We start from the raw sequence: 21,505 nt of genomic DNA on the forward strand, positions 1-21,505 counted from the left end.
GGGGTGAGATATAAACTTTCAGTTTCCGGCATCAGGAATTAACGGCCAGGATTACAGATTCGAATGGATTGATCAACTAACACTAGAAGATAGGGGGGCACATAAGTTTTGGGAAGATATTCAAGGGGATCTGTGTATCAGAGACATGGGAGAGAGGGTGGACAAGACTGAACGGGGGGGGGGATATAAACTTCAGTTTTCGGCATCAGGAATCAACGGCCAGGATTACAGATTCGAACGGATGTATCAAGTATTGGGACGCCGGGCGGTTTTCCTCGAGCCGGTAGGGGTTCCTCCAGACGATTTCGTAGTACGGCTCAGATACGGATCGGGAACACACCGCGCTGCGCGTGTGATGTTGTACTGTAGATCTCGTGTTGTTGGTTCATTCGACAGATGTTTTGTCTCGTCTTGGAGTCGTATCAAACCATCGTTGGGGACGGTAGGCGGAAGAGGGCACTTCTGGGAATGATAAGAGAAAAGATAGGGGCATTTAAATTTGGATATTGATGGTTTTGAGGAACGTGTATATAAGGGACATGTAGAGAATATCGCGGCTTGCTAGTACATCTCGAACCGGGACATTGGGTGATCTTCCTCGGGCCCGAAGAGAATCGAATAGTTGAGATCTGGCAGAACAGTACTCGGCACATGCCCAGACAACATGTTCGATTTCGTGATAACCGTTGCCACAAGCGCAGATACCGCTATCCACGAGCCCAATACGCCGGAGATGTGCGTCCAGCGTGTAGTGATTGGACATGAGCCGAGACATCACGCGAATGAAATCCCGACCCACATCCATCCCTCTGAACCAAGGTTTCGTCGATACCTTAGGGATTATCGAATGTAGCCACCTTCCCAGTTCACCATTGCTCCATGATGTTTGCCAACTTTCGAGGGTTCTCTGATGAGTAATACTGAAAAATTCGCTGAAGCTAATTGGTCTTTCATATATGTCACCTTGCAAAGCGCCCGCCTTAGCTAAAGAGTCCGCTTCTTCATTACCTGGAATGGAGCAATGCGAGGGAACCCAAACTAAGGTAATCTTGTACGATCTTGCAGACAAAGCACGCAGGCGCTCCCAGATTTTCCCCAGAAAATATGGAATGTGCTTTCTAGGTTTCATTGACCGGAGAGCCTCGATTGAGCTGAGGCTATCCGAGACAATAAAGTAATGATCGGTGGGCAAAGTATCAATGATCCCAAGGGTATACTGAATAGCAGCAAGTTCTGCGACGTAAACTGAAGCAGGATCATTGAGTTTGAATGAGGCGGTGAGGTTTTGATTGAATATACCGAAGCCAGTGGAGCCGTCGAGGCTTGACCCGTCGGTGTAAAACATCTTGTTGCAGTCGACTTCTCGAAATTTACTATGAAAGATGCTTGGGATCACTTGCGGGCGTATGTGATCCGGGATTCCACGAATCTCGTCTTTCATGGATGTGTCAAAGAAAACAGTTGAATCAGAAGCATGAAAGAGATTGACACGGTTGGGATAGTATGAAGAAGGATTGATATTTTGTGCCATGTAATCGAAGTACAAGGACATAAATCGGGTTTGAGAATTGAGCTCGATAAGCCTTTCGAAATTTGCAATTACTAACGGGTTCAAGATATCGCATCGGATGAGCAATCGATAGGAGAGTTCCCAAAATCGATTTTTCAGCGGAAGGACGCCCGCCAGCACTTCTAAACTCATCGTATGTGTCGAGTGCATACAACCCAAAGCAATACGCAAACAACAATATTGGATTCGCTCTAGTTTGATGAAATGTATGTTCGCAGCGGAGCGGAAACAGAAACTCCCGTACTCCATCACCGACAATATTGTTGTTTGGTACAGCCTGATCAGGTCTCCTGGGTGGGCACCCCACCATGTTCCGGTTATTGTACGGAGAAAGTTGATCCTTTGCTGGCACTTCTGTTTCAGATACCTAATGTGACATCCCCAGGTTCCTTTAGAGTCGAACCAGACCCCGAGATATTTGAAAGTTGAAACCTGAGCAATAGTTTGACCCATTAATTGAAGCTGTAGTTGCGCTGGTTCACGCTTCCTTGAAAATACGACTAGCTCAGTTTTCTCCGTGGAGAACTCGATACCTAGCTGGAGGGCCCAAGTAGACAAATTGTCCAAGGTATCTTGCAATGGTCCTTGCAGATCGACGGCTTTGGGACCTGTAATAGAGACCACACCGTCATCTGCAAGCTGCCTTAGCGTGCAGGAATTGACAAGACATTCGTCAATGTCATTCACGTAAAAGTTATAGAGAAGGGGGCTTAGACATGAGCCCTGGGGAAGACCCATGTAGCTAATTCGTGATGTCGATAAATCACCATGCGAAAAATACATATGTTTTTCAGACAGCAAGTTTAGCAAAAAGTTGTTTAGAGTCGGTGAAAGACCATGCTGGTGCAGCTTCTCAGAAAGAAACTGAGTCAAAAGCCCCCTTTATATCTAGGAAAACTGATGCCATCTGCTCTTTGCTAGCATAAGCCATTTGAATTTCTGTTGAGAGCAACGCAAGACAATCGTTCGTCCCTTTGCCTTTGCGGAAACCAAATTGTGTATCTGACAGTAAGCCATTTGCTTCAACCCAATTATCGAGGCGAAACAAGATCATTTTCTCGAACAACTTTCGGATACAGGACAGCATCGCAATCGGTCGATACGAGTTGTGGTCGGAGGCTGGTTTTCCTGGTTTTTGAATGGCAATGACCTTCACTTGCCTCCAGTCATGAGGGACAATATTACCCTCAAGAAACTTATTAAATAAATTCAACAAGCGTCTCTTGGCAGAGTCTGGCAGATTCTTTAACAAATTAAATTTGATTCTGTCTGGCCCCGGAGCTTTATTGTTACATGATAAGAGAGCAAGTGAGAACTCCACCATCGAAAACGGTGTTTCGTTCGCGTTATTGTGAGGGGACGCGGCGCGGTAGATCTTCTGTGCCGGGGCGGAATCCGGACAAACCTTCTTGGCAAAATCGAATATCCAACGGTTTGAATATTCCACGCTCTCATTGGTACTGTTTCGGTTTCGTAAGCGCCGGGCCGTATTCCAAAGAGTGCTCATCGATGTTTCTCTCGTTAGTCCGGCGACGAACCGGCGCCAGTAGCTACGTTTTTTGGTTTTTATCAAACTCTTCATGCGCGTTTCCGCCATCGCGTACTGTCGGTAGCTAGCTGGCAGCCCGTCGTCCCGGAAGGTCTTATACGCAGCGGCCTTCTCCGCGTACACGTCTGAGCACTCTTTGTCCCACCATGGATTGGGAGGACGCCCGCGTGAATTCGCGTCTGGTACGCGTTTAGTCTGAGCTTGAATCGCGGTATCGAGAATCAAGCCAGCCAGGAACCCGTACTCTTCCTCCGGAGGAAGCTCTTGTGTCGATTCTACTTTTTCGGATATCGCGGACGCGTAGCTCTTCCAATCAATATTTCGTGTGAGGTCATACGAAACATTGATTGTATTCGGTGGCCCTGAACCGTTAGCAATATTAATTACGATTGGCAGATGGTCGCTGCCGTGGGGATCAGAGACTACCTTCCACATGCAATCTAACCGCAGCGATGTCGAGCAGAGGGACAGATCTAAGGCGCTCGGTCGCGCTGGAGGGACAGGAATCCGTGTCATTTCACCCGTATTCAAAATAGTCATATTGAAGTTGTCGCAAAGCTCATGGAGTAGGGTAGATCGATTATCGTCATGAAGGCAACCCCATGCCGTGCCGTGGGAGTTAAAGTCACCTAAAACTAGCCTCGGTGCGGGGAGGAGTTCCGCAATATCGCAAAGCCGTCGGTGGCTAACTGAGGCTCTAGGGGGGATGTAGGTGGAAGCAATGCAAAGTTCTTTGCCTTTAATTCTGGTTTGGCAAGCGACAACTTCAATGCCTGGTGTCGAGGGGAGGTCGATCCGATTGAAAGAATAGCACTTTTTGATCCCCAAAAGTACTCCTCCGTAAGAGTCTTCTCGATCCAAGCGAATAATATTAAAATCGTGGAAGTGTAGGGTTATTTCTGAAGTGAGCCATGTCTCGCATAGGGCAAATGCATCGCATTTCAAATTATTTAGTAAGATTTTAAACGAATCGATTTTCGGGATAATGCTTCTGCAATTCCACTGTAGAACAGTGATTAAATCCTTGACCTCGTTCGATGAATTAGCCATCGAAGGATACAATCGCTGAAAGGAGGGGCCATTTCGCAGTGAACTGCATCAAGAACGTTTTTACTGCGGGGAGAAAGCTTATCAAGATACTTTTAAGGGGGTCAGAAATATTTAACGCTGTAAGAGTACGGTCCACAATGTCAGAGAAATTTATTAAGCCAGCACTGTTTTCTTTCTCTGGCTGAGATATGGGAACACTTGGGGTTTTTGATGTTCCTGGAAGTGCTGGGAACTCCTTTTCTGAGCTCAGGTTACTGAGACCGGGAGCGACTTGCTTCGGTTTTGCACCAGTACTTCCTTGAGTAGTTATTTTAGGGGGACCATGAAGAGACACCTTCTGGCCTTTACGACGAAGCTTGGAAGAGGAAATGTTCTTCCTTTTTCTACTACTTCTAGGCACAGCAGAAGATGTTCCCTCCTGGGGTTCATCAAAGTCGCCTTCGTCAGTAGACAAGTTGGTAAAGATGTTCGTAGAGACAGGTGGCGTAGCTATCTTAAGCATTTCTGCAAAAGATCGCTTAGAGCGTCCCTGAAGGGAACGCTTAAGATTTTCCTCGCGCTGTTTGTACGCGGGACATGAAGGGAGATCATGTGGGTTTCCCCCACAGTAGAGACACTTTTCGACATCTCTACCACAGGAATCATCCGCATGATTCCCACCGCATTTCCCACAGCGCTACAATGGGAGGCTGTGTGTCCCAATTGTTTGCAATTAGTACAGTTCATGACCCGCGGCACAAAGAGGCGAACAGGTAGACGAACCTTGTCAAAAAGGAGGTAATTAGGCAGGGCAGAGCCGGCGAAGGTCACCCGATAAGAGTCTGAGTTGACGTATGTTTTCTTCCCGTCAGCTGCGACTGATGCTGAATGCAAACGTTTGCATTCCAGTATCTTCACTGGCTTAAGCATGGGGTCTTTGAAACAGCCAGTCCCATATTTTAGCAGGTCCTCGCAATTCAGACTCGAATCGGAAACGACCCCACTGACTTCAACCCTGCTAGCTGGAATATACACCCTATACTCCCTCGTAAAGGGCTCGTATCCAGCAATATCGTTTGCCTGAGTTGAACTGTTAACCACCACCCGAAGCTTATCAGGCCGAATTTTCGATATTTCTGTCACGGCCGAATACCGATCCGTCAGAACTCGAGAAATCTGCAACAGATTCAAACACTTTTTTTCTTTGGTCCGAAAGAAGATCACAAATGGCCCGGTGGCCGAGCTCGGATATACCTTGAGCCGGGGAGCCGATTTTATTTCGACGTCCATCTCACCTTGAGATGAACCGCCGTCAGGGGAAGTCATTTTTGCACGGGCCTATTGCCCAGTGCACGTTATTAAGACAACCAAGAAGGGGAAACGAAAACTAATACTTAGCTTGTGTATGTAACGGTATCCAGACGGCTTACTAGAAGAACACTGTTTCACTTCACTGACCGGCTAACGGTACTCAGAAACAGAAACACAAAAGAAGGGAAAAAATACTGAAACCTCAACTAGGCGCAGAGTGTGTAAATAACCTTGAACGCGGATTAACACTATTTGTCGCTATAGAGTGTACGGACCGATGACAAAAGACTTCTATCTCGACTGAGTGCTCGATAACGAATGTCACTAACGTATTGTCGGAATAGATTAGCGCCGGCTTGACGCAAATCCCTTAAAACTAAAACACACTATGTGTTTCAATCAAACGACTGATCAAACGTGATGTCCCGTTAGAGCAGAAGTTCTGTTTATGCCGATGAGACACAAGTGAAGCCGAAACTTGTCTTGGCTTAGCAGGCCTATGCGAAAGCACTATGCTATATTTCACCCTAAGGAGGAAAATTTGGTAAAAACCAAAATTTCTCACTAGGGTGAAAATTTGTTGGTATAAACCAGTCTTTGTACAGGAGGGCACAAATCCTTATTTCATACTATGTTGCGTTTCGGCTTCGCCTCATCAGAAACCGACACTAACGTATTGTCGGAATAGATTAGCGCCGGCTTGACGCAAATCCCTTAAAACTAAAACACACTATGTGTTTCAATCAAACGACTGATCAAACGTGATGTCCCGTTAGAGCAGAAGTTCTGTTTATGCCGATGAGACACAAGTGAAGCCGAAACTTGTCTTGGCTTAGCAGGCCTTTTTAAGGGATTTGCGTCAAGCCGACGCTAATCTATTCCGACAATACGTTAGTGTCGGTTTCTGATGAGGCGAAGCCGAAACGCAACATAGTATGAAATAAGGATTTGTGCCCTCCTGTACAAAGACTGGTTTATACCAACAAATTTTCACCCTAGTGAGAAATTTTGGTTTTTACCAAATTTTCCTCCTTAGGGTGAAATATAGCATAGAGAGTAGTAAATGTTAAAATGGCCGAGTAATGAACAGAAGAGAAAGACCCCAAAGAGAATCTCTCATTGTTACTTACGTCCTATTGAAAATTTTCTCTAGAATTCATCGACAAAGACTCGAGTAAAAGTGAAAAATTGCGATGGAATTTTTTCCGTGTCTTCTTTTTGATATGAGATTTTTCTATGAAGAGCAACTTTACTTTTATCCTGATCTGTATCAGTGTATGATTGCCCGCGGACAGCGAGGCACGCGTAGCCTTGTCGGCGTTAAAAGTTGCCAGCAAACGCTGTACGAGTACGCATCCCGGTCGGTGGTAAGTACTAAACGGGACAAAGACGAATTTACCAGTGTTTTAAAGTGGTCATCAGGTTGCCGGATATCTATCTGGATCTTATCAATTTTTGAAGAGCGGTGCCTCGGGGAATAGTAAAGCAACTACCCTTTTGAATTCCTCGACAGGCGCATCATGCGGATAGGACAGCGGGAATCTGTCGCCGCTTTTCTTAATTGCTATTTAGCAAGAAGTTTTTCAATTTGTTTATTTGGTAAGGAACATCTGTGTTAGCTTAAATGTTGTCAATTTTTTTGGTTTTGCGTTTCAAATTTCATAAAACTAGAGGATTACACATTGATGTATATTGTTTTGTAATGAAACTAAAGAAATTTTTCATCTATTTGATACATATACAAGAGGGGATAATACGATGTTTATAAGATTAGGGAGGTCAATTAAATCTATTTTTACAAGTAGTATAATAATTTGGGATTTTTGGAAAGAAGACTATTAGAGCAATTAATCATTAAACTAAGAATAACTATTCTACAACTATTTTATCTTAGAACTAAGAAGACATTCGATATACTAGAGGGAATGATAGAATTTTATTCAGATTAGGGAGGTCAATTAGAGCTATTTTATGAACAGTAGTACACTTGGGCATTTCTTAGCGAGATTATTGAATTTAATATTTAAAACTATTAACTCACAGAGAGGACAAAAGATTCGTGAAGATATTTTAATACAGTTCAGATGCAAGATCGTGGTACGGATCGGCAACACACCGAATTACGCGTGTGATGTTCGTGCTGTAGGCCCCGTTTTTGTTAACTCGCTCGACAGAGATGTTTCGTGTTACCTTGAAGTACAGGCGGAAATGGGCACTTCTGTGAATGATAGCAAAAATGAAAAGGAGCAGTAAAATCTGTATGTTGATAGTTTTTGAGAAGGTGTGTACGAGCGACATATAGAAGAGATCGCGGCAAGGCCTGTACATCTCGGATCGGGATTGGGTGATCGTCCGCGGGCCCGAAGGAAATCCAATTGTTGAGATCTGGCAGAACAATACTCGGTGCATGCCCAGATAATATGTTCGATATCGTGATAACTGTTGCCACAAGCGCAGATACCGCTATTTGCAAGCCCGATACGTCCGAGATGAGCGTCTAGCTTGTAGTGATTGGACATGAACCGAGACATCACACTAATGAAATCCCGACCCACATCCATTTCTTAGAACCAAGGCTTCGTCAATAGTTTCGGGATAACAGAATGTAGCCACCGTCCTTACTGTCCATTGCTCCAAGATGTCTGCAACTTTCTAGAGTCCTCTGACGAGAGATATTGAAAAATTCGTTGAAGCAGATTGGTTTTTCGTAGATGTCACCTTCTAAAGCGCCCGCCTTAGCTAAAGCGTCCGCTTCTTCATTACCTGGGATGAAGCAATGCGAGTGAACCCAAAACAAAGGTAATCTTGTACGATATTACAGACAAAGTACGCCGCTGTCATATTTTCCCCAGAAAATATGGAATATGCTTTATAGGTTTCATCGAACGGAGAGCATCTATTGAGTTGAAGCTGTCCGAGACAATAATGTAATGATCGGTGGGCAGAGTATCAATAATCCCAAGGGTACACTGAACAGCAGCAAGTTCGTAGCAGAAGTAAACTGAAGCAGAATCATTGAGTTTGAATGAGGCGGTGAGGTTTCGATTGAATATACCGAAGCATCGTGCTGCGGTTGACTTCTCGAAATTTACTATGAAAGATGTTTGGGATCACTTGCGGACATATGGGATCCGGGATTCCACGAATCTCATCTTTCATGGATGTGTCAAAGAATACAGTTGAATCAGAAGCATAAGGAAGATTAACACGGTTGGGATAATATGAAGTACTGATTTTTTGCCATGTAATCGAAGTGCAAGGACATAAATTGCGTTTAAGAGTTTAGCTCGATAAGTCTCTCTAAATTTGCAATTATTAACACGTTCACGATATCGCATCAATCTATATGGGAGCAAACGCAAACAACAATATTGGATTTGCTCCAGTTTGATGAAATGAATGTTCGAAGCGGAGCAGAAACAAAACTAATGTGACATCCCCAGGTGCATTTGGAATCGAAACAGACCCCGAGATATTTGAAAGGTAAAACCTGAGTAATAGTTCAACCCATTAAGGTTCAAGTTACCTTTTTTAGCATGTGTTAGATTTGAACGCTGGGTAGTATGGGTAGGAAAAATTGTGTTCAGCTTTGCCACCAGATTATCCATTTAAACCTTTCCAAAACTCTAAAAGAAGAATATCAGCCGATTTATTAGATCACAACGATTCAAATCATACATAATAGCTGCTGGAAAAACTATCAGTTTCGCTAAATGATGCTTTTGAAAAAGTGGCTGTGATTTTTTGTCACACTACCACACCGTAGTGGGGTACGCAACACAACTGCGCAATGAGAAAAACACAGCCACATTTTCAACAACACCATTCAGCTAAGCCGATAGTTTTTCCAGCAGGTATTTTGCATGAATTGAATCGTGATGATCTAATAAATCGACTGATATTCTTCTTTTAGAGTTTTGGAAAGGTTCAAATGGATCATCTGGTGGCAAAGCTGAACACAATTTTTCTTACGCACACTACCAAGCCTTGAGGTAACTTGAGCCTTAATTGAAGCTGTAGTTGCGCTGGTTCAGGCTTCGTTGAAAATACGATAAGCTCGGTTTTCTCCGTAGAGAACACTCAACTGAGGGATCCAAGCAGACAAAGGTATCTTACAATGGTCCTTACAAATCAACAGCTTTGGGACTCATAATAGAGACCACATCATCATCTGCAAGCTGCCTTAACGTGCAAGAACTAACATTCGTCAATGTCATTCACGTAACAGTTTTAGAGAAGGAGGTTTAGACATGAGTCCTGGGGAGAACCCGTATAGCCAATTCGTGATGTCGATAAATCACCATGCGAAAAATGCACGTGTTTTTCTGACAACAAGTTTTGTAAAAAGTTGTTTAATGTCGCTGAAAGATCATGCTGGTGCAGCTTCTCTGAAAAAATGTTGATAGGAACTGAATTAAAAGCCTCCTTAATATCTAAGAACACTGTTGCCATCTGCTCTTTGCTATCATACGCCATTTAAATTTCTGTTGAAAGCAACGTAAGACAATCGTTCATCTATTAACGGGTGAATGACCGCCAGGGTAAAACCAAAATAAACAATTACAATTACAATCGTTCATCCATTTGCCTTTGTGGAAGCCAAATTCTGCATCTGACAGTAAGCCATTTGCTTCGCCCCAACTGTTGAAGTGGAATAGGATAATTTTCTCGAACACCTTCTGGATACAGGACTGCATTGCAATCGGTCAATACGAGTTGTGGACGGGGGCTGGTTTTTAGATGCCAATGACGCTCACTGGTTATGTGAGACAAGAAACTTATTAAATAAATTCAACAAGCGCTTCTTGGCTGAATCTGACAGATTCTTCAACAGCATTTGATTTTGTCTGGCGCTGAGGCTTTATTGTTACATGATAAGGGAGCAAGTGATCAGTCTCTACGCATCGCTCGATCGAGATAGAAGTGTTTTGTTTTCGGTCCGTTGGAAAAAGAACAGTGCAGTAATCCGCGTTCAAGGTTATCTTGCCATTCTCTGCCTCTTCGAGGTTTGGACTTTTACTTTCTTTTGTGCGTGTGTTAACCGTTAGGCCACATTCCTCAACCTTTTGTTCGTAAAGCGAGGATTGAACAATAACCAGCTATTAAGCTGGACTGGTGCGTCGTGGGAAACGAGTATACAGATAAGTGAAATCTACCTTTTTGATACATTTACGGCTTTTTCCCGTCTGCGCGGTTGCTGACCCCGTGCGTTGACGGTGTCGATGGCTTCCTCCCCGGATGGCCAAATGGAGATCGAGTCGACTCCTAAGGCTCTTCCCCGACCCAAACAATATCCAGAGCTCTCGACCGGTCCCTTTGTGGTCTTCTTTCGGCCCAAAACAAAATCGCTGAATCTATTACAGATTTCAAAAGACTTGACGGAACGGTTCTCGGCTGTGACCGAAATAAAAAAGGTCCGCTCAGACAGGCTGAGGGTCGTGCTGACTAACTCAAAGCAGGCAAACGATATTGCTTGCTGCGAGCACTTTACGAAGGACTATCACGTGTATATTCCAGCTGTAAAAGTACAGTCTGAAGGCGTTGTCACCGATGAGAGTTTGACATGCGAGGATCTGCTGCAGTACGGGGTTGGCCGTTTTAGAGACCGCATACTTCAGCCAGTGAAAATACTTGAGTGCAAGCGTTTGCACTCAGTAGTAGTTGCGGGGGATGGTTCAAAAACGTACCCCCAATCAAACTCTTATCGGTTGACCTTCGCTGGTACCGCTTTGCCAAATTACGTCCTCTTGCACAAGGTTCGTCTGCCTGTGCGTCTGTTTGTGCCGCGGGTCATGAATTGCACAAAGTGTAAACAATTGGGTCACACAGCCACCCATTGTAGCAATAAGGCCCGCTGTGGAAAATGCGGTGAGAATCATCTGGATGATTCGTGCAGTAAGAATGCTGAGAAGTGTCCTTACTGTGCAGAGATTCTGCATGATATCTCGGCATGTCCCGCGTACAAACTACGCGGGGATAAACTAAAACGTTCCCTTGCGGGACGATCTGAACGTTCTTTCGCAGAAATGCTAAAGAAAGCTACGCCACCAACCTCAACAAACATCTATGTTCACTTGCCTCCTAACGAGGGCGAGGCTGATGACCCACAAGAGGGAACATCTACTAGGGCGCCTAGAAGTTATAGGAAGAGGAGGAACATTTCCTCTCCTAAAGTTCCTTGTAAAGGCCAGAAGGTATCCCTTGGCGGGGCTCCGAAAGTCACATCTATTGGAAGTGTTGCAACCAAACCGATGCAAGTAGCTCCTGGTCTCGGAGGATTAAACTCAGAGAAGGAGTTCCCAGCACTTCCCGGAACATCAAAAATCCCAAGTGTTCCTCTGTTTCAGTTCGAGAATAATCGCGGCACTGGAATTATCAAACTCTCGGACATTGTGGACTGGATAATAAAAACTTTCAATATAACTGATCCTATTAAAAGTCTTATGTTAGCTTTTCTCCCTACAGTTAGAACATTTTTGAAGCAGTTGACTGCTAAATGGCCCCTCCTTTCAGCGATTGTATCCTTCGATGGCTAACTCATCGAACGAGGTCACGGATTTGATCACTGTTTTACAGTGGAATTGCAGAAGTATCATCCCGAAAATCGATTCCTTCAAAATTTTAATAAATAATTTGAGTTGCGATGCATTTGCATTATGTGAAACTTGGTTAACTTCCGACATAGAACTCAACTTCCACGACTTTAATATTATTCGCCTGGATCGAGACACCCCCTATGGAGGAGTGCTTTTGGGGATCAAAAAGTGCTATTCCTTCTACAGAATTAACCTTCCCTCGATAACAGGTATTGAAGTTGTCGCTTGTCAAGTAACAACCAAAGGCAAAGACCTTTGCATAGCTTCCATATATATTCCCCCCAACACGGCGATTGGGCATCGCCGGCTACATGACATCATAGAATCCCTGCCTGCACCGCGATTAGTTTTAGGGGACTTTAACTCTCACGGTACGGAATGGGGTTGCCTTTATGATGATAACCGTTCCTCTTTAATTCACAATATTTGCGACAACTTCAACATGACAATTCTAAACACGGGTGAAATGACACGGATCCCTCCCCCACCAGCGCGCCCAAGCGCATTAGATTTATCCCTTTGCTCGACCTCGCTACAGTTAGAATGCGCGTGGAAGGTAATTCCTGATCCCCACGGTAGCGACCATCTGCCGATCGTAGTCTCAATCAATAACGGCTCAAGGCCATTGGAAACAATCAATATTTCGTATGACCTCACACGAAATATCGATTGGAAGAGCTATGCTGCCGCGATATCCGACAACATCGAATCTACTCAAGAACTTCCTCCGGAGGAAGAGTACAGCTTTTTGGCTGGCTTGATTCTCGACAGCGCGAATCAAGCTCAGACTAAGCCAGTACCCGGCGCGAACATACAAAAACGTTCTCCCAATCCCTGGTGGGATAAAGAGTGCTCAGACGTGTACGCAGAGAAGGCCGCCGCGTTTAAGACCTTCCGGAACGACGGGTTACCCGCTAGTTTTCGACAGTACGCGACGTTAGACAAGCGAATGAAGAGTTTGATGAAAGCCAAAAAACGCGGTTATTGGCGCCGGTTCGTCGACGGATTAACAAGAGAAACATCGATGAGCACTCTTTGGGGAACAGCCCGACGTATGCGAAACCGAAACAGTACTAATGAGAGCGTGGAATATTCAAACCGTTGGATATTCGATTTCGCCAAGAAGGTTTGTCCGGATTCCGCCCCGGCACAGAAGATCTACCGCGCCGCGTCCCGTCACGATAACGCGAACGAAACACCTTTTTCGATGGTGGAGTTCTCACTTGCTCTCTTGTCGTGTAACAATAAAGCTCCAGGGCCAGACAGAATCAAATTCAACTTGTTGAAGAATCTGCCAGACTCTGCCAAGAGACGCTTGTTGAACTTATTTAATAAGTTTCTTGAGGCTAACATTGTCCCACACGATTGGAGGCAAGTGAAGGTCATCGCCATCCAAAAACCAGGAAAACCAGCCTCCGACCACAATTCGTATCGACCGATCGCAATGCTATCTTGTATCCGAAAGTTGTTCGAGAGAATGATCCTATCCCGCCTCGACAATTGGGTCGAAGCAAATGGCTTACTGTCAGATACACAGTTTGGCTTTCGCAAAGGCAAAGGGACGAACGATTGTCTTGCGTTGCTCTCAACCGAAATTCAAATGGTCTATGCTAGTAAAGAGCAGATGGCATCAGTGTTCCTAGATATAAAGGGGGCTTTTGATTCAGTTTCTATCAACATTCTTTCAGAGAAGCTGCACCAACATGGTCTTTCAGCGACTTTAAACAACTTTTTACTAAACTTGTTGTCGGAAAAGCACATGCATTTTTCGCATGGTGACTTATCGACATCACGATTTAGCTACATGGGCCTTCCCCAGGGCTCATGTCTAAGCCCCCTGTTATACAATTTCTTCGTCAACGACATTGATGAATGTCTTGACAATTCCTGCACGTTAAGACAACTTGCAGACGATGGCGTGGTGTCTGTTACGGGACCCAAAGCTGTCGATCTACAAGGACCATTACAGAATACCTTGGACAATTTGTCTGCATGGGCTATTAAGCTGGGTATCGAATTCTCCACGGAGAAAACTGAGCTAGTTGTATTTTCTAGGAAGCGTGAACCAGCACAACTACAGCTTCTATTAATGGGTCAAACTATAGCTCAGGTCTTCACAGTAAAATATCTAGGGGTCTGGTTCGACTCGAAAGGTACTTGGGGATGCCATATTCGGTATCTGAAACAGAAATGCCAACAAAGGATCAACTTTCTTCGTACAATAACCGGAACGTGGTGGGGTGCCCACCCAGGAGACCTAATTAGGTTGTATCAAACAACGATACTGTCGGTACTGGAATACGGATGCTTCTGCTTTCGATCCGCCGCGAACATACATTTCATCAAACTCGAAAGAATTCAGTATCGTTGTTTGCGTATCGCCTTAGGGTGCATGCAGTCGACCCATACGATGAGTCTCGAAGTGCTGTCGGGCGTTCTCCCGTTGAAAAATCGATTTTGGGAACTCTCATATCGATTGCTCATTCGATGCGATATCTTGAACCCGGTCGTGATTGAAAATTTCGAAAGGCTTGTTGAGCTCAATTCTCAGACCCGTTTCATGTCCCTGTACTTTGACTACATGGCGCAAAATATTAATCCTTCTTCTTACAATCCCAACCGTGTGCATTTCATAAATACTTCTGAATCTACTGTTTTCTTCGACACATCCATGAAAGATGAGATTATTGGAATTCCGGACCACATACGCCCACAAGTGGTTCCAAATATTTTTTATAATAAATTCCGAGAAGTCGACTGTTCTAAGATGTTTTATACTGACGGATCAAACCTCGAAGGGTCCACTGGCTTCGGTATTTTTAATCAAAAGTTCACCGCCTCCTACAAACTCAGTGACCCCGCTTCAGTTTACGCCGCAGAGCTAGCTGCTATTCAGTATACCCTTGGAGTCATTGACACATTACCCGCAGACCATTACTTCATCGTCTCGGATAGTCTGAGTTCTATTGACGCTATTCGCTCGATGAAACATGGAAAGCATTCCTCGTATTTTTTGGGGAAAATACGGGAGCTACTGAGTGCTTTATCTGACAAATCTTTCCAGTTTACCTTGGTGTGGGTCCCTTCTCATTGCTCCATTCCGGGCAATGAGAAGGCGGACTCCTTAGCTAAGGTGGGTGCCATTGAAGGTGACGTTTTTGAAAGACCAATTTGCTTCCACGAATTTTTCAGTATTACTCATCAGAGAACCCTCGAAAGTTGGCAAACCTCGTGGAGCAATGGGGAGCTAGGAAGGTGGCTACATTCGATAGTCCCTAAGGTATCGACGAAACCTTGGTTTAAGGGGATGGATGTGGGTCGTGACTTCATTCGTGTGATGTCCCGACTCATGGCGAACCATTACACGCTGGATGCACATCTCCGACGTATTGGGCTCGTGGAGAGTGGTATCTGCGCTTGTGGCGACGGTTATCACGATATAGAGCACATAGTCTGGGCGTGCACCGAGTACAGTTCCGCCAGGTCTCGGCTTATGGACACCCTCCGGGCCCGAGGAAGACCACCCAACGTCCCGGTTCGAGATGTGTTGGCAAGCCGCGATGTCCTCTATATGTCCCTTATATACACCTTCATAAAAACCATCAATATCCAACTTTAACTGCCCCTTTTTCCTTATCATTCTCAGAAGCACTCTCTTCCATCTGTACCACACACCCACGATGGTTTGATGCGACTCCAAGGCGACACAAACATCCCTGTCGAATGAGCCAACAAACACGGGACCTAACGCACGAACATCACACGCACAACTCGAAATGTAGCCGATCAACATCTGAGCCGCACCACGAAATCGTCTGGAGAAACCCGTGCCATCTTGAGAACGACCACCCAGCGTCCCAGTACATGATTCTTCCTGATGAAGGCCACCCTGATTCTGTAATCCATCCGTTGATCTCCCGAAGCCTGAAACTGAAATAATGTTCTCCCCCTGCCATCTTTGTCCACCCAACTTCCCCTGACTCTTATACACAGAAGTAACACCCCTTCCCCCCCCCCCAAATATCTTCATGAAGCATTTAGCTCTTCTTCCCTTTTCTAGTTTTAACTATTATATTATATGATCTCGTTGAAAATGCCCAACTCTACTACCACATAAAATAACTCTAATTAATGTCTCCGAATTTTTACAAAATTTAATCACGCCCTCTAATTATTTCTACTTTTAAGATAGTCGTAAAAATTTTCCCCCCTTAGTTAAACATTATTTGCTCCAATAATCTCATTGCTAAAAATGTCAAACCATATTGCCATAAAAACTAAATGACCCCCTAATCTTACGAAAATTATATTACCCCCTTGTGTATATGTATAGCTATATATTAGCCTTAGTTTAATTTCAGAAATCAATATGTAATTCCCTAGTTTTAAGTAATTTAAAATGTAAAACAAAACAAAATTGGCACCTTTAAGCTAACGCAACCCTGCCTTAACAAATAAACGAATCGAAAAAAAAAAAAAAAAAAAGGGAGCAAGTGAGAACTCCAACATCAAAAATTATGTTTTGTTCGCGGTATCGGGACGCGCTGCGGTAGAACTTCTGTGCCGAGGCGAAATCAAATATCCAACAGTTTGAATATTCCACGCTCTCGCTAGTACTGTTTTGGTTTCGCATGCGCTTGGATGTGGCCTAAATAGTGGTCATAGATGTTAATTACGTTACTGTCTATAGCTAAGCGTGTAATCCGTCATCCCGGAAGGTCTTAGAGGGAGTACTTTTTGCTCCACCATGGGTTGGGAGACTATCCGCGAGAGTTGGCGTTTGGTATGCATTTAGTTCAGGCTTGAATCGAGGTGTCGAGAATCAAACCAGCCAAGAACCCGTGCTCCTCCTCCGGAGGAAGGTCCTAAACCGTTCGAAATAGAATTTACGATTGGTAGATGGTTGGTACCCTAGGGGATCAGGGATTACCTTCTACATTCAGACTAATCGCCGCGATGTCGAGCAGATGGACAAGTCTAAAGCACTCGACCGCGTTTTGGTAGCCGTGTTATTTCACCCGTGTTCAAAATGGTCATATTGAAGTTTATATATCCCTTGTTTTGAGGTGAGTCTTTGTTTTTCCTTTTTCAAGGATTTTTATGGAATCGAATCTGCGATCTCCCAATCTCTAGTTGGGTGCGTTAACCACTCCGCCATCGAGGAACTGTGAGGACGTCATCACATATTCCCAACAGTATCGTGATCACCGCCACAGCCTCCAATACCTCCCAATTGACCTATCGACCCCCAATGTCTCCTATAACCAGATCGTCACCTCTCCCTCTCATCGATCAACATACCCCTGCATAGCTCTACCCATTGCCAAAGTCTGGCGGCGACTGAGTTAGCTAAGGGGAAAACAGTGACAATAAATATCTCAAGTCTGAGCGCAGTCCACTGTACCTAAAAATGGATAACGAGAGAGATTTGGCCCGATCGATGAGAGATGCGCGATCTAACTAAACAACACTCACCTGTAAAATAGAGATTGATTGTTGTAGTCTCCGACAGGGGCCTGAGAAGAATGGGGTTGGCTCGTTCAAGAATCCTTTGCTTCGTTCAGTAAAAGTTCTGGTTTGCAAGCAATTGCGTTTGCGTAATCGAGGGGTATAAGAACTACTTATTTTCCATCAGCCTCATTTCGAGTTTTCCGCCGGAATTACTGTTTCAAACTTTGTTCATTAGAGCTCGTCTACCTGTTCGTCTTTTCGTGCTGCGGGGCATGAATTTCCGTAGTCGTAGTCGTAGGCCAATAGCTACATACTGTAGAAACAAGACACGGAGTGGAAAAGCTGGGGATAATCATGAAAAGTAATTATTTATTAAAGTTTCTTTATGCAATTCGACTGTAGAACAGTGATCACATCCGTGACTTCGTTCCATGAATTAGCCATCAAAGGATACAATCGCTGAAAGGAAGGGCCATTTTGCAGTCAACTGCAGCTAGAATGTTTTGTTTTTCTCAATAAAAACTACAAGGGGCAGCCCTATGGGGTTGCACGAGCTGTAGACGTAGGACTATACTACTTAATGTAAAATATTAATTTTCTTAGTACATTTATAGCGGTAAGCTTGAAGCTAGTTGGTACCGCCGCACGGTACTATCTTTGATTTTAGGCCTGAGTTTAGTCCGGTCTAACACGTTAGTACCTGTCATTGCAGAAATGGCTGCATCCTGAAGCCAAATGAAAACAGTGTAAAGGAGCGCCATATTCCTCTTGCATACATCTCAATAATTTGAATCAACTTTTCGACCTTTATGTGCAATATTATGGCCCATGTTGCACACAAACCATTTGGGGGCAAGTAAGCAAGTTTTATCCCGTACGAAAAACAGGTATAATCGAGTTTTAAATATCATTTTTTTGATATTCATTATCGTCCTATCCATAAGATGCTGCACGCTCATTTGAAAATGCCATGTCGAAGAGTTACATTGCAGGTTAGCAGAAGTCGAATCATTTTGAAACTAACCGTAGACCGAAATTTTATAATTGGATGCAGAGCTGCAATAAATAAAAATTGTTTTCGTTTGTTAGTTTACTTATGACTATCAAAATGAGTGAAGCTGTTTAATTTACCCACAATTTTTTAGTTAGTTTAACTAGAGGAAAAGAAAAGAATATATAATCACAATGTGTACCCTTTTCTACTTCTTCTACTCTTCACACAAAGAACACAATAAGCAAGTGGATGTTTTCTTATATTTTTACTGCTTTCGAACGAATCCAAACTAAGATTAAATAAAAGATTGTAAATAAAGCCATGCCATACAACCTAACACTATGACGGCAAACAATCTGCTACAAATATTCTCATTTTGATCGTTATTTAAATAATGTTGAGACTTGCTTATATTGTTTCACTATTTATAATTTTCCATCAGATCTTGGACGATTAGCATTTCCACTGTAGAACAAATTGTCGTTTAATTCTTAGTGATAGAACGGAAATGCACAGGGTTTGAAAGAAGTTGTGAATGTTGAGACTGGGCAAATGACTTGGAAAAATGACACAAAAAGTTTAATGCGGAAGAATCGTCTAAATCGTGTCGGAACTTAAGGGGGTTGTGTAAAGTATTGTCGGCTAAAAAATGCATTCCTTATTTTTTTTTCGATGCAAAAATTGTCTATTCAGTCAGGTGCCACGTCGAAAACTGGTTTCTGCTGGACCAATCGTTGATACATTTGCATAGTTGTTTTTAACATCACTCCACAAGTAACTAATGGAGCTTTTATTTCTTGGTCGATTTTCGAACTTTTCGTAGCACTTTGAAGCAAAAGTCCGATTATTGTTAAAAAACAATGAAAATTCTATTGAAAAAATAATAATATTAGGCATTTTGCAAAAAGTTTTTGCAGTTTCCTGGGCAATGATGTGAAGAAGATAAACTGTGCAAAATTCAGTAGGATTGGTCCAAGAAATTTTTAGTTACGGTTTACACCGCATTTTGTCGAGGTGCCTCCTGAAGATTCACTGTCTGCATCGAGTGTCAGGTTCAATTTGTTAAGATATATCTGTCAATTGATTGCAGACTATAGGAAGTAATTAATTGTAATTTATTATTTTGTAACCGGGATTTGAAGCTTTCTCAAATTTTGTGGAAAGCTCAGCAATGTAACCCATTTGACAGATTTACTTCGTTGAAAATCAGCTTTTGAAGTTGTCAAATTCTCAGCTCAATTACTGAACTTTTGGTATTTCAGGATTGATTAGATAATCGTGTTGATAATTTGAATTACTTCATTTTCAGCAAAGTAGGTCTGCCAAATTCTATATTCATGATGGTTAGTGGAGTAGTTGGGTAGGATGGTATAATAAGCCCCACTAGTCTAAAATGTCAGATTTCTTTTTCAATGACCACATAATTATCTGAAGCAAATAAATAATTGTTTTTGGCTTTTTCATGTGCTGCAGAACAGCAACTAATACAAACGATTCTAAAAAAGGTAAGCTTCCATTATTGTTCTGTAAGCATTTGATTTAATTTAATATAGTCAGATTTGGCTGAACTGTCTGACTACTAAATATAATGTTAGAGAAGCTTTTTCAATCCTTGGAGTGGCTAGCGACTAACAATACAACTCTGTAACGTTCACGATAGTATGCACCATTATTAGCAAAATAGCGAAATAACGTTGTATACCACGTTCACACTACGGAGTTTAAACATGTTATAATAATTAGCAACAAGAAAAATGTCATCGAGATAGCGTTAAAACACGTTTTTACTTATTGTGTGAACGTAGTATTAGCCACTTGAATCTTAAATAATTCTAATGTTACTTTGTTTCAGCTAAATCGAGGATTCCAAAATTATTTTAACTAAATATAAATACGTCAGACTATTACATGGCATAAACAGTGAATTTTCTATTAACCTCATTGTACGGTTTTTAACATTGCCGTGTACTGCCGATCAGAATGCAGTAATGCAAATGGCAGCATCATGTTACCGGAAAAAGACAAAAATATGACATGCTCCTCTTGCGCATACTTCGTTATTTTCAATCCTCTCTTCGGCTTTCTTCTGGATCAATATGACTCTCTTTGCTCGCAATAAAGATGGCAATAAATAAGCCAGTTTTAACAGGTAGTAGAGAATCGCCGTCGAACTATATTTACCTGTACTTTTGATTTCTTTGTTCTTTCCTTCTCTCTACACGCTTGATTCCAATTGCTCATCGAAGAGTTACAGGAGAGCATTTGGATATATCGAATCGATTATCTCATATTCAGATCAAAGTTGTTTTTGCGGATTCGAATCAAAACTGCAATAAGAATTGTTTTGATTATTTTCTTTTACATATCGCTGTGAGAATAAGTGGGATCATTTTATTTCTTAATATAAATCCATAACATGTTATCACGAATTATTGCCCATATATCTGTCGTATCTCACATCAAAGAAAGTGAATAACGAAAAAAATAGTTTTTTTTTCATTGGATAGATCCAAATAAATGACAATCAGATATAGATCGTAAAATGCACTATTTTATAATTTTTTTTTAATTTTCACTACCAGTTCACAAATTGAATCAGAATGTTAACTGCTTACAAAGTAACTCTATAAATACCCTAAGCAAATATTAAATAAAAGATTTTAAATATACGCATTTTCCTTTATGAATAAACTCACATAAAACATCCAAATAAAAATATTTTATAATTGATTGCGAACGCAATATATTTGTTCGTAAAAATATATTACTAGGATGCTCAAAACTTTCATTTCTGTTTATTTATAAAATCGTAGAATCGTTGTTAGCAAATAAAATCGTTCCAATCTGCATTGATGCATTACAGAAATATGCAATCAACAATATTAAATGTAACACTTGTGATCATTCTGTCAAAGTTTAATTTTTTGTTTGACCTTTGTTTACTTTTTATTTAAGCTTCGCTGAAAAAAAACTTGCACAATTTTAATTCGCAGAGTGTGATCTAA

This window comes from Topomyia yanbarensis, chromosome 3 (genome assembly GCF_030247195.1).
Source record: "Topomyia yanbarensis strain Yona2022 chromosome 3, ASM3024719v1, whole genome shotgun sequence".
Lineage (NCBI taxonomy): Eukaryota > Metazoa > Arthropoda > Insecta > Diptera > Culicidae > Topomyia > Topomyia yanbarensis.